The 13,768-nt window shown below is 36.7% G+C and overlaps 1 protein-coding gene across 5 annotated transcripts in view; it reads right to left on the reverse strand.

Annotated features, from left to right (window-relative positions):
* The window catches only part of tnr (tenascin R (restrictin, janusin)), a 173,802-nt gene extending 167,566 nt beyond the window's left edge, over window positions 1-6,236 (reverse strand). For all 5 annotated transcript variants that reach the window (XM_032565810.1, XM_032565809.1, XM_032565808.1 and 2 more), the window contains exon 1: window positions 5,914-6,236. The gene's annotated coding sequence lies outside the window, so the exon portion shown is untranslated. The remainder of the gene's footprint in view (window positions 1-5,913) is intronic.
* Between the last annotated feature and the right edge of the window lie 7,532 nt (window positions 6,237-13,768).

The raw sequence follows: 13,768 nt of genomic DNA on the forward strand, positions 1-13,768 counted from the left end.
ATTGGTGTTCCTGCATATAGCAGAGAGCAGCTGTCTTGGACATCCTTATTGATTCTTGTTTTACCCACACTCAGCACTGTCACTCTACACCGTTCACAAACTGCATATGGGAAATTTACAGCACCTCGCTCAATCAGACATCCCATTCTCAGCGAATACTGCAAACTTGTTGTTCTATCAACCCTTCTGTCTGTGTCCCTTTTTTTTCCGAAATTGAAGAGAAGCCAGCGCACACTGCCTTCTTTCTGAAGCAGTGCCGTCAAACAGACGAGCTTCTTGATAAGATGAACATAATTGGTACAATCATCCCGTCTCCTGTTGGTGAATTGGACCCCTGTGAAGTGCTGTGTGGTTGAACGATTAATGCAAGAAGAGAAAAGTGAAGCTGAATGTTTTATTGTCTCAAGGATTTATTTGAGCAGCCTTAACCTTCATTAATTAGAGCACACTATGAGCATAATTATTACGATCAGGATCTTCAAACTACGTCAATGGTTTTCAGCGAAGGACAGTAAATAAAATCATCTGCAAGTTATGGTGTGTGTGGTATCCATGAATATCTACATATATTAGACATGTTGGTGGCATTAGTCAGATAAAATGATTTGAGCTGAATCCCATATTCATTTTTATACTGATGCCCCTCACTCTTAATTTGAATCAAATTTGCTCTACAAAAAAGAAACTTCTTCAAGATCTTAAATCCATTGTCAGAAAATCGTTCTACATATGCAAATCTAATACCAATGCATCCATATAGTGTCATGCAAAACTATTCATGATTTTTTTGTTTTTAGATGTTGTTACCAGGTAGCATTTTACATGATGGAATAACACAAAGTAGAATGTAAAAATATGAAAAGTGACATATGTGGTTTTATTCAACTTAGTCAAGCTACAATTTGCAGCAGTTGCAACTGCAGTGTTTTGCAGTCTGGACTTCTAAAAACTGAAACTACTTCACAGTTACATTGTATATACACTGAACTGCAGTTTTCTAGCTAAACCACAGGTCAATTGGATTTACCTTGGAACCATGGTTAGACCATTCTGACACATCATTTGATTCAAACTATTACATCGTAGCTTTGGTCGTAGGTTTAGTGTTGTTTCCCCACAGGATGGCGACCCTTGGCTCCAGTCTCAATTCCTTTGTAGGCTCAAAAAGGTTTTCTTTCAGACTTGCTTTATTTTTTACCAACCTCTATCTTTCCATCAACAATAAATTATTAAATGCATTCTGATAAGGCTCACTTCTCTCTTTAAAATAACTTTTTGAAATTAACTACCTTTGAGAAAATATTAAACATACTTTTTACTAACCTCACATTCTTTGTTTCAAAATGGCTTTTTCATCTGATGTCACATTCAAACTTAGATTTTGGGTTTCCATTAGTTGTATGCAGAAAACCATCATAATTAGAAGTAAAGGCTTGAAAACAGTCTGTGTGGAACAAATACCTAGTATAAAATGTGTTCCACTTAGTGAATTGAGTCAATGGAATAAATTAACGTTTTAATAATATAACTAATTGAATATGGCTTTATATCAATATACATTAGATCACTAATGTTTTACATTAGTTTAAAAAAATGTTTTTACTTTAGATGTGTTTATTTGACAAACTTAAAGTTTGGGGAAACAGCAGTACTGCATAATGCTTACCTGTTAACCACATGATACTAATACAACAAGTATTGTAGTTTAACAATTTTACTATATTTTTGTTTGATTTACCCTGATATAATTTCACTTCAACTGTTTGACGGAAAGTTTCAAACAAACAATCCCACTTATTTTTGAAGTAAAGTTGTTCAAATTGTCAGTATGGCAAAATATGGACATCTCGGCTCCATTAAATCTGTTATTTGCAATGAGCAATGAACGAAACATTTGGACAGCAGCATCTCATTTGTAGAAAGTGTTTTCACCACTTATGAAAAGCGTCTTTGTGGGTATTAACCAGTTTGTCGATGTGTAACTTTCTACTCACACTAAAAAAGTGGGTTTTGTTGAATAGGGCCATGCTGTAATTATGCATGTGCAAAACAAAAATAAATTATCTAGGTTTTTCTTAATTCTCAAGTAAGTCAGTCCAATGACCTTAAAAAGAGTGTAGACAATAGCTTTCCTCACACATTTGGAAAAAAATGGTAAAAAGTGGGAGTAGGCGAATATCGCCAAGTCGAGGTGAGGCGTGGTGTTAGAATCCTGCTAAAGAAGAATGATTACTTAAACTGAACCTAAAGGTGATTTTATATTTTTACCCTAAAAAGGTATGTTTGCCTTTAACTTAAAATTACATGATGCAAGTCACATTTGAGGTATAAAAAGTTTGTATTGTGGTTCAATGTGCCATCACAAGACCCCAGCATTTTAACAGGAGCATACTTAATAAATCAATTATCTACTACAAGCATAACAGAGTTTTACAAAGCAAGTTTTGTGCTATGCGCAGCAGTACATTAATCTAATTACTCTTAGATCTTAATTTGAACCAGTTTTCAACTCAGATCTGAGAACACATTCCTTAAAAAAACAAAAGTATAAAAGAGTGCAATACCGTTAACCGAGATTAAATTTAAGGCAAAGTTGGTTTAATTATTTCACAATATACAACGACAATATGGTGATGAATACACAATAATTTGGCATGAAATTTACTTCACATCCACATCTTGCACACTCATAGGCTGCACAAGCCAGATTATTATATGTGTGACATCTCATGGAGGGAACTGTAAGTGAAGGAAAGCAGATAAGCAGCACAGAACAAGTAAACAAAAAGATGGAAGGAAAGTGACAGAGAGGAAAAAGTTGGCATTTGTTCAGACAAATGCCCATGTCTTGCTCCTTCACCTTGAAAACATAAATCAAAGCAGCCTACTCAGGATTCAGCACACAGACCGACATAACGTTAAAACAGGCTACAGACATGGTCCTTAAAAATATGAAAAAACAATCTCCCTAATTCAAATTCTATGCTCAATTATAAGCATTTGTTTTTATGTTTGTATAACAACCTCCAGATTGTTGTTTCTGTAATAGAGTCGCACTAATCTAATTGGTAATACACTTGTGTGATGGATATTAGAACCAATGGTTAAAGATTTCTATCTCTGTTTTTTCTCTTCCCCTGTGTTTAAATCTGCACATTATCTGATGGACGCCGCAGTCGATAATTACAGCTGGATATGTACGCGTTTAACTATCTTCCTAACAATAAGTAATGACCGTATAGCTTAGCTAACACAATTAATGTTAACGTGAGGGGGGCTGGAGTGGGGGAATAAAACTCCCATCAAAATAAAGCATTATGTAAATTATTAATTATAACGCAGACAATTGCAATCTTGTTCAGCTGCCCATTGGCAGTGAAACAAATGGAAAAGAGTCAGAAAGAAGAGAGAACAGCAGTGATAGCCCTGAAAAGGAGGGAGTGTGAAAAATATTTTACTAATACCACCTGCTCCTGGAGTAATTTACTGAAACCATTTGCAATTCAAAGACTAAAGCGCAGGCTCTTATCTAAACTGACTCTCAACAAATGCAAACTAGAATGCGGGAAAGACTTGAGCAAGTATTTGTATAGATTGGATTGTTCGACTCTGTAAGATGTAATTAACAAAGTGCTATACATAGAATCAGAAATCCAGACATGAAACCCAATTTTAAAAACAACATAGAAGGTAAAATACGCTGGACAAACTAATATTTAGATGTTAAACTAAACTTTGACATCCCCGTTATTTAATCAGGACAAGATTTTAAGCATGTGACCAAATCGATGTGATTTTGAATAAAGATATGTGACAATAAAAGCTAGTGCAAAGACTTGAACAGGTAAATAGCCGGTGAGGTGAAGAAACCTCAAAAAAATGGTCCACTGCAATCACAAGGAGAACGATTGGATAAAAAGAGTGAGCGATCCCTCACATTTTGTGTCTCAGCTTAACGGTAGTGGCCTCACATGGGAGAGAGGGAAAGCCAAGCTTTGTGTGAGGAATGAAAACCTCAAGTCTTCCCATTCGCAAGCATCACATCACCTTGGAAAAAAGCCTTGGAAATCAACCGATCAGTCTCTGCGTTTACATGAAATGATGGTTTTCTCTCTGCTTGTGTTCCTATTTTTCACCACATCTGCCTTTTTTCCCCCCCCTCAGTCTGTCCTCCTCCAGACAGGTCCAGAGCTGAATACATCACCTCTGCTTTCAATATTGTGCTATTATCTAACTGAATTGAATCCCCAACCCCAACCTGTTCTCCTGTTCTGACCATGGACAATATGTCTGTCGGACTTTGACAAATTAAACCAGCTCGATATATGGCAATAACCTTCACAGCAAAACACTGGGTGGAGGTGTGTGGTGGGGGTGTTACAAAGGCAGAGGAGCAGAGACTGAAAGAGGAATGGAGACATGTTCAGATGGATGAGGGGATCATTCAAGCAGGACACGGCATTTCAAACCACAATTCAATGTATGTACATCAACATCAACTTTAAATGCCAACAAGAGAGTGTAGTTGAAACATGCTAAATTATCTGAGATAAAATGACAAGTTAATTAATTTCTCCAACAGTCTGAAAGCTTTATAATTACTGTCAAAATAGTACAGAGCATATAAATTAAAGAAATAACATCCACCATGCTCAGAAAAAGGTCATTTTTGGGTTGCAAAAGGAAGCAACTGGGATCATAATGAAACTGCAGTTAAGACTGAAAGTCTTTATATCCATAGTGGATTCAAGTTTACGGTGATCCATTAATTTTATCCATATGTTTCTTCTGATTAAAAGTAGTAACATTTTGGAGTGTCTAATTCGGAGTCCATACCTAAATCTGATAGAGAATCAGTGAATAGAGTAAATGATTAAGGTAATGATAAGAAAGCCTCCAACATGAAAGACTTGGGGCTCATTCTGACACATTTTGACTCAAAGTCCAGTGGAAACATTCAAAAAGCTAGTCATCAATTTTATAGGAAGGGTTCGACAGTTATGTCAATAGAGATCTTCCAGTGATCATTTAAAAAGGCATGAGTTTTAACATGTTTTCTAGTAAAATCTTTGTAAAAATAGATGTTATTTCTTTTTAAACTTGACACTACTTTTACATTCCTGAATCATCTTCTGTGATATGTATGTCTTACTTACTATCAGGGAAAGAAAAAAACTCTTTGGGTGGATAAAAATAGATTAAATCCAAATCTGCAAATCTACTAAGAGGCTATGAAAAATGTGGGGCTTAACTGCACTTTATTTACAAAAAAAGAAGTCCCATCAACTCAGAATGTTGAGAGTTGTCTGTATAAGGAAGATTTTATTCAGAGCTACAGTTGTTTATTACTAATTGTTTTCCAGACAAAAAAACATTTAAAACTACAGTAAAAAACAGTCACTTTCAACAAACATCTACTTCAATTAAGACAGTGACAATCTGACATAAGCATCAACCAGTCCATTCTTTTCCTCAAAGCAAGCTTATATAGTGACCCTTATTAAATTGTTCAAGGGGGACTTGCTTTGCAGACACATTTTCCCGGGTTTTGACACAAAGCTCCTGCAGTACACTTGAACCACACTGCAAGCAAAATATCCTCTCAACAACCCAACAATAAAGGGTCGTTAGGCAACTATTGTTGTGATTTCCTCTGCTCGGCGTGATAACGCCTTGATTGATGCCGAGCCTCCCCAGTTAATCACCTGCCCTAGACGATGACTGTAATGCTCTGGCACAAAATTAAAAACTGAGATGATGCAGCAACTTCAAAAGGCTGATAAATGTGCAAAACTGTGCATGAGTGAAGAGCCGAGATAAGTAGACATACACTTACCACAAAGTAGCTCACACGTGCAGAACAGACTCTGCTCCATTCAAATCAAATAAAAAAAAAAGCTCAAGTTAACTCACCCGGTCGGAGCTTTGTGAGGGACTCAGTCTTTGCCTCTTGTTCTCTTTAATTTCTTGGTGGTGCTGCGCAGACTTTCTGCAGGAGGGTGCTCAGCCGTCCTGTGCAGCTCCACGTAAAAGCATCGATCTCTCTTGGCCAAGTGGAATGAGTCCCTGCTGCCTCCACGAGAGTCAGATGTGCTCAGCCCTCTCTGCCGCTCACACAGCCTCACACAGATGCACAAGGAAATATGAGGATGGGCAGCCCGGCGTTCCGCTCCCTCTCTCTCGCTCTCTCCCTCCCTCTTTCTCTCCAGCGAGCTGAAGATGCTCTCACTCTGGCTGCTGGTTTCTCCCCCTGTTACCCCCTCCAGCTATCCCCTCACTCTGTCACTCTTTTTTTGCTGAGTTGAACTGCATGCGATCTCACCATCAGCTTTTTTTTTGTTTTTTGGGGTTTTTTTTTTTTGCTCTTTCTCAATTGATTCCTCTGGCTTTCACCTCTCTCAGAACTGATCGATGTATCTTTGCTTGTGCAACCTCTAGTGGCCGTGCTGCTCGGAGGGTCCGAATTTATATATTTTATTTTTTATATTTATTTATTTTTTAAAAAAGAGAACATCAAGGTTGCTCTAGAATTTCAGCTTGCATCAGCTAGAAAGAGGAGAGGAAAAACCATTGGAAACACCATGCATTGCTGAGAAACACATCTAGGTAGATATTCTTTTTTTTTTTTTAGTTTCCTCCTGTAAAATATAAGAGAAGGCTTAAACTAATGTTTCATTGTGAGTGTTATTTTTATTTTAATAATATCCCTCTAACTGTGAGGAGATGTAGATGTTCATTTAGTTTGACAACCCTGATCCACATCATTTTCTTCCTGTCTAGCCTTTAAGTGGCTTCTTTTACTCTGAAGCTGAGGGCATTCTTCTCATCAAACAGAGCGCTAGCATCAGGAAAGGATTGCTTCATCTAGGGTGGTGATAAATGTTGCAATTTGTAGGTCTCTTATCCTCTTAATATGCAGATACATTTTAAATGAAGGGAACCTAAAAATCTTGAAAGTACTAAACATCTGGTCAGTTGCTTTTTAAAACACGAGTCATTTCTGTCACAAAAGAGTTTTTGGAGCTGCACCCGCTAAAACAGAATAATCTTTACTACATATTAATGATGATGATGCGATGTAACCAAACACCACAGTTTCAGGAAATGCTTGTGACATTCTTGAAAATAAAACAGGTGATTGGGGCAGATTTATCCTCCCTGGACAAAAGCGATGTCTTAAACCTAAATCTTTCATAATTTATCCTTTTTAATGTGTATGTCATGTCTAGTTAAGCTTTTAATCCTTTTAAGATTTATTTAAGATGATCAGCTGTGGTAGCTTCAGATGCATATTAATTATGTTTTTATGACTGTCACTTTTTTGTTGATGTCGGGTTTTGTTTTCATTTTAAATGTCACACTTATAGTCAATAAATTATTATCCATTTGCATTTTATTATTTTTCTATCTAAAACAACAAATCAAAAACAATGAGGATGACATTCAACAAAAGTGTTGTTGGTGCAAAACACTAACTACAGTATATATACGGTGTCTAAAGCAGATGTCTACATTAAACCTAAGTTGCATTAACAAAGTTGACGGCTCTTTTTCAATGTGGATAGACAAAGAGCAGGAGAGAGACAGGTTACAGTGCTATTTCACTATTTAATGAAGTACCGCTGATTATTGTCAAGAGAGTTGTTTCACTGCTGAAATAACATTTACTTTGTGCCAGTGATGCCTTACATTTTAGAACTCATGATCTAGCCAGTCCTTGGTGCCTTCAGGGACGATATTAATTAGCAGTCTCAGAAAAACTTGGAAGACTTCACTGCTTTTAGACTCTACATCTCAGCAAACTTTAGAAAATTACAATGCCAATGTGCTAAAAATCAGTATGAGTTGTAGTAAATCAGATTGTTATGGCCAATTGTGTGTAACGGGCCGTATTTTTGAAGGGACATGTCAACAGTTTGTTGTACTGCTTGTAAGTTATACAATAGAGACGCATCTTAATTTATTTTTTCAGCAAGTGTATGTTGAATATTTACCCTAAATGAGATTGGTTTTATTTCTGAGACCAGTGGAATATTTTCCATCAAGTACCAATCAAAAAGAAAATGAGAGAAATTCGGCTAAATTTGAACCAGCCACTTAAAACCCTGAATATTTACACTATTAAATGAAGCCAATAGAGGAAAATCATTGGTCAGATCAGATGAGACATCATTTTAAGATTAAGAAATAAAAAGTAATGTATATTTATGATTGTTAAAGGTGAGATAATATGTAAAATCAATTTATTTGAGCTTCATACAATGTTATAATGTTATTTCCTAAAATATACCTGGAGAGTTGCTTTGATTCTTTCATGCGTATTTGAAGAATCCTTGAATCCTGGCCTGTAAAAGTGCAAAGTACAATCATCAGAATTTGATTGCTGTGTGACTTTTACTACAGTCTGAATCTATAAGTTTTATCTTGGTTTGTTCACAAATACACCTTAGTAAATAATAAATTACCAATGATTGCTTTTAAGCTTGGCCAGTTAAACTTGCCCCCATCTCCTAAATTCCACCAAATCTACAATGAAACATTCTTTCTGGTGGGGCTCTTAACAGGAAGAGGGGGCTCTAGATCATATTCTGCTCAAGACCTTATACCACATTGGGCCAGCCCTGCATGACAAGCTAGAGCCGCTGAACTGTATATCTTTTCGCTAGATGCGAGAGGCAAACAGGGAGATTAATTTATGTGGCACTGGTAGGGTAGGATGGTAGACTGGTAGGATGAACCTTTTTCGTTTTGTGACCATTGAATTTTTAATAAGCACCACAAAGGCCAGGGTATTTGGGATGAGTTTTTCTGATCTTCGCTCTTCACTGTCAGGCGGCTGGCCCTGTAGCGCTCGTTCATGTGTTTACAGATCCCTCAGGCTGCTCACTGAGCTGATCTGCCTGGTAGAAGTGGAGGAAAGGTGGAGAAGGTATTTGATAAAGCATTCGAGACACTATTGGCACTGCAAAACAAGAAGGTTCTGTGTAACTACTCCGCGAGCGTGGCAGCTTCTCCACGGGCTTAAACCAGTATCCCACTAACCCACCGGGCCACAAAGGAAATCTCCGGTAGTCCTGTATACCAGTCAGCTGAGTATGTATAAATGTACTCCTGGTATCATTAAAATGCTACAGACTCCCTGCAGATGAGCTGATATTTAGCTTTGTAATATGACTGGAAAATCCTAAAACAACATCGGCAATGTGCCTAATCTCTCACTGAACAATTCAGAGGCAAAAAATATGCAAATATTCAGTTTCACTGCTTAAGGATTGAATTCAAAATACTTCCTACCTTACTGAAACATTCTAGGTATTTGTGAACAAATTTCAACACACAGTCACACATTAGGCGTGGATGGGTGGCAAATTCTCTTCAGGTTTACACACCACTCATTTTTTTATTGATTTAAGCAAATAAAAAAAAAAAAATTTAAACAGCATCATCTTGTGCTTATTGTGTCACATTAAAGACAGGAGAGGTCACAGAAGCACGGAGGGATCCAAATGCAAGGTAGAACAGAGCGTAGGCTATGGGAAAGAATCTCAAAACCACAATAGCAAGAAAAGAAATCCTTGTCGTCATCCTTGAATATTTAACTTTGACCTATAGGTTATTCATGCATTCCTGGATTCCTTTATTAAGAAACAGTCTGTGTAAAATTCAACTCTGAAGAAACCCGGAATAAAAATTACTGTAGCAAAACAGCTCAAAACTGCAAGGTATAAATTCACAAACATACATGGGAGAAAGCTTGATAAATAATTTTGGGTATGTTGGGTTCAAATGAATACAAAAGTTGTTGTCACAGAATGACACAATCAAATGCTACACCAAATAATGCATGAAAAGACAGCTCCCGGCCTCAAGAAGCTTGGCAATGACACAGTGCAATGATCGTACAAATTGATTAAAAAAATGTGAAAATATAAAGCTTGGTCAAGCGTGTCTCCTGACCTGAATTCAATTGAGCAGATTTGTGATGTTGTGGAAAGCAGAGAAGAAATCAAACCTTTTCTGCAAAGCGCCACTAAAAGGATTTATTTACAAATACTAGCAGAATATCTCTGACGCCAAGCATGCCCAGAAGGACTGAAAGCCTCATTAGGAATGAATGCGAAGATACAAATATTTAAACATCAAATCAGGAACTGAGTCCTTCCTCTAAATGCTTAATGGCATGCAACATTTTGGTTTGTATTTTTAATGAATTATTCAAATGTTACAATAGAAGAAAAAATTATGTTTTTAAGTCAAATTTTTTGGAGATGTAAGATTTTGTTTGTGTTCTCTATTAACATGTAGCTGTAGAAGAATGAACCTTAAAACAGAAGTGCAACAATATCTTGAAAATTTTTGTCATGTTGCTACCTGAAAAAAAATAAAATAAATGTTTGCCAGGTATAGTATTGAATTATGCTCAGGAAGTCACAGTCGTGTGTTTGCATCTATTCACCTTTATGTAGTCACTGAAATAACACAGAAGAAAGTGTTCAAATTGACCAAAGTACCAGAGTACGTAAGTAAGTATTTTCAACAAACAAGCAGATGGATAATAAGAGAGTTTGTGTACAACAAATTATGTGGGCAGAATAAAAAAGAGGTGGCCTAGAAAGAGATCCACAGGGTGCCATTAGCCAGGTATAGCAAGAGAACCTGATGCTATAGCTGCCACAGCTGATGAACCGTCTTTGGAGGAGATCACTCGCCTGCTTATGGGGGAGTCATCATGGTGAGCTAATTAGAAGAGCTCGGTCAGAAAACTGTAGGAAAGGATGCGCACAGATAGAAAAACCACACACTCAGACACATTAAGTGTGATGAAGCCCTGAGAGTGTGGCTCACTTGTCAAAACAACACTCTCAAAAATATATATATTATGGCTGAAGATTTGTTTTTTGTAAGCAGCGCACTCTGTTCATCCTTGACAACATGTCGAAGGAATAAAAAATCTGAACAAGCGAATGTAACTAAAAACCCAGGACATACTGTACATAAGACTTTTAAGAATTCCCTGTATCCAGTAATTTATTTGGCCAGTTAGCAATAGAATACCATATTGCAAATTACAATGACAAACTTTGTGTTTGTTCATGTGGAATTATGCAGGCAAGATTCATGCGACCATAGAATGAATTGCATTGATAATATAGCCAACATAAACCTCACAGAACCAGCTGCAAAGGCAAATGGGGTGTATAATTTGTCCTGGAAGACAATGTCTATTTACATAGATTTCATTGGATTCCATCACCATTGGTACAATTCAAAAGCACTGCATTTCAGCAAATGCAGAGGCTTATTGTGTGTCCTCAAAAAGCAAGTTGAAACATAAAGTTTGAAGTTTATTACATTCCCCAAGGTTTAAGTGTAATGTTTCAGTATGTCTTCATTAGAGACTAGAATTCAAACTTCAATAGATATTTTCAGCTTTCTGCTAAATGTCTTGTTTGAGAACAAATCTGCAGAGTTAAAGTTTCATGGAAGGGTCAGTTATTGTATTTACATAGTCTGGAAATATGTTATAGTTTTTATTCTGACATTTCCGAACCAATTTAAGGTCACTTGTGTCAAAGTCCACAGCCTTTGTACACAGGGTGCCCGCTCTAAGTAATGCGCCCCATTAAGTCCAATTTATAGTTGTTCAACATCATACGTCACAAATATCTTCAAATGTGTAAGTTGACAATGATATTGTACCTACAGTAGCTTCCTTTGGCAGCGGTTGACCACACATTACACACCCCTCCTCTAAACACTGATGATAAAAGCACTGGGAGGGTTTGTGACTTCGTCTCATGATGTTTGATATTCATTGAGTAAGAGCCTAATCTTGGTTCAAGCCTTATATTTATCTTGCAAAATTGTAATATTCATGATCAGAGTGGATCAGAGTAGATCAGAGTGTAGATCAGAGTGTTTAGAGTGAAGCCGGAGAATGAAATCATCAGCTTTCTTTTGGAGAATATACAAAGACACTCAAGAGCGCAAAGACGCACCCAATTTGTTGAATTGGATCATGGAATAAAACTTGCTGTATTCATGTAAAATAAACTTACGCAGCAATATATTGTTTCCCCTTTCCTAGAATATGAATACCATGTTTTCCAAACAGCTACCCTGATTATTCCAAATAGCTATTTCTATGCAAAACACAGTAAAACAAGCTGTACTGTGCAGAGTTCAGTGCTCTCTGCTGCTCCAGTAAGTTCCCCATTTCTTTAGCTCTCTCTCACAAAGCATTATTTGCTACAATGCCAGTCACATTTCTCATTTTGTCCAGCCATTCATCCCATCATTGTCATTTATAGGCCTCAGAAAGGGGGCTATTTGAGAAATCTTACGGTAAGAAATGATTTCAATCACTCATACGACCTCAGCTCATTTTTCCTGTGCTCTCAGCTGCTTCCAATATTCTTCTAGCATCCATGTAGTCAAATGTTTTTTATTTATTCTTTTTATATCTTGAAAATTGAAGCCCCAGGCAACGCTCTTTGCATTTAATGAAGACTGTTTGTTACACATAATTAATCTTGCAATCTTTTTCCTAAAAAATAAAAATAAAAACAACAATAGCAAGGTGAACTGTATGCTTAGGGGTGTAAAAATCTCTTCTGAGTGAAATTTCAGCTTAGAGTGTATGCAGTGTGAGTGGATATATTCTGAGACACTTTTTTCTTTGTGAGCTACTTCATGATTCAGGACAAAACTGTTCCTGCAGAGATGAACTGTGAGCCTGTATAGTACAGGAACCTTTTAAATCACGCACAAGACAGACACAGAGGAAACACAAAGGGAATAGTGTGTAGTGCTCCTCCTCAAATACGGCTTTGCAGGCACTCTTCTGGAGATCAAAGATATAAAGGTTTTTAGATGCCCACTTTAATCAATAACACTTTCCAGTATCGAGTTAAGTACTAACTATAACCCCATGTGTTTCTGCACTGTAATGAACGAACAATCTATTTGTACCCCAACCAGAATATGCTCTGAAACAGAATGTTTTTGCATAACATATTTACAACAAGAAATAAAAAAGAATCCTCAGATATTGTTCTTCTTAAAACTACAGCATGTAACTTTTATAATAAAAAAATATATTTGTTTACATTTTTTTTTTTAAACTGTCACAGCATAGTGGAAAACAGATTCTCTGAAAAAATAAAATAAAATAAAATCAATCTCCTCTGCCTTCTCAGTGTTAACTAGAAACAACCAATTAGAGCCAGGATGATGGTCTTACCGCTGTCAGTCACCCTCATGTACACATGGCTCATCGCTCGCCTTGAGTTTTACCTTGATCTACATCTTCTCCTGCTCCTATAATGACTGGATTTATGCATTACCTGCATACATGCATCGAGGTATGTTTGTAAATCTTGAAACGGGCACTTAATCATATTGTGTTAAAGGTCAACTTAAAGTAAAATAGAAAAAAAAAGTATATTTTGCATTCATATATCTTAATCAAAATTCTGATTGAAATTATTCCCAACTGTATTGGAAAAATAATGAAAACCACACATTTCCACCTGCTAAACAAAGCTATAAAGCAGAGCTGAAAATCAGAATTCTTGTTTCTAAGGCAAACAGCTGTTGCTATGTGACATCACTGTGTACAAACTATCCAGCTGCCAGTGTGTCCATCTCTGACACGGAAACAGATTTTTCTACAGAACCAAATATAAAAACTGTCCAGCTGCACCAAATTGGACCTGTCAGAAAGAGAAGAGAATTTGCTGCTCAGACAGAACGCTCTGAAGAAAAT

Source organism: Xiphophorus hellerii, chromosome 6, assembly GCF_003331165.1.
Source record: "Xiphophorus hellerii strain 12219 chromosome 6, Xiphophorus_hellerii-4.1, whole genome shotgun sequence".
NCBI classification, from domain to species: Eukaryota; Metazoa; Chordata; class Actinopteri; order Cyprinodontiformes; family Poeciliidae; genus Xiphophorus; species Xiphophorus hellerii.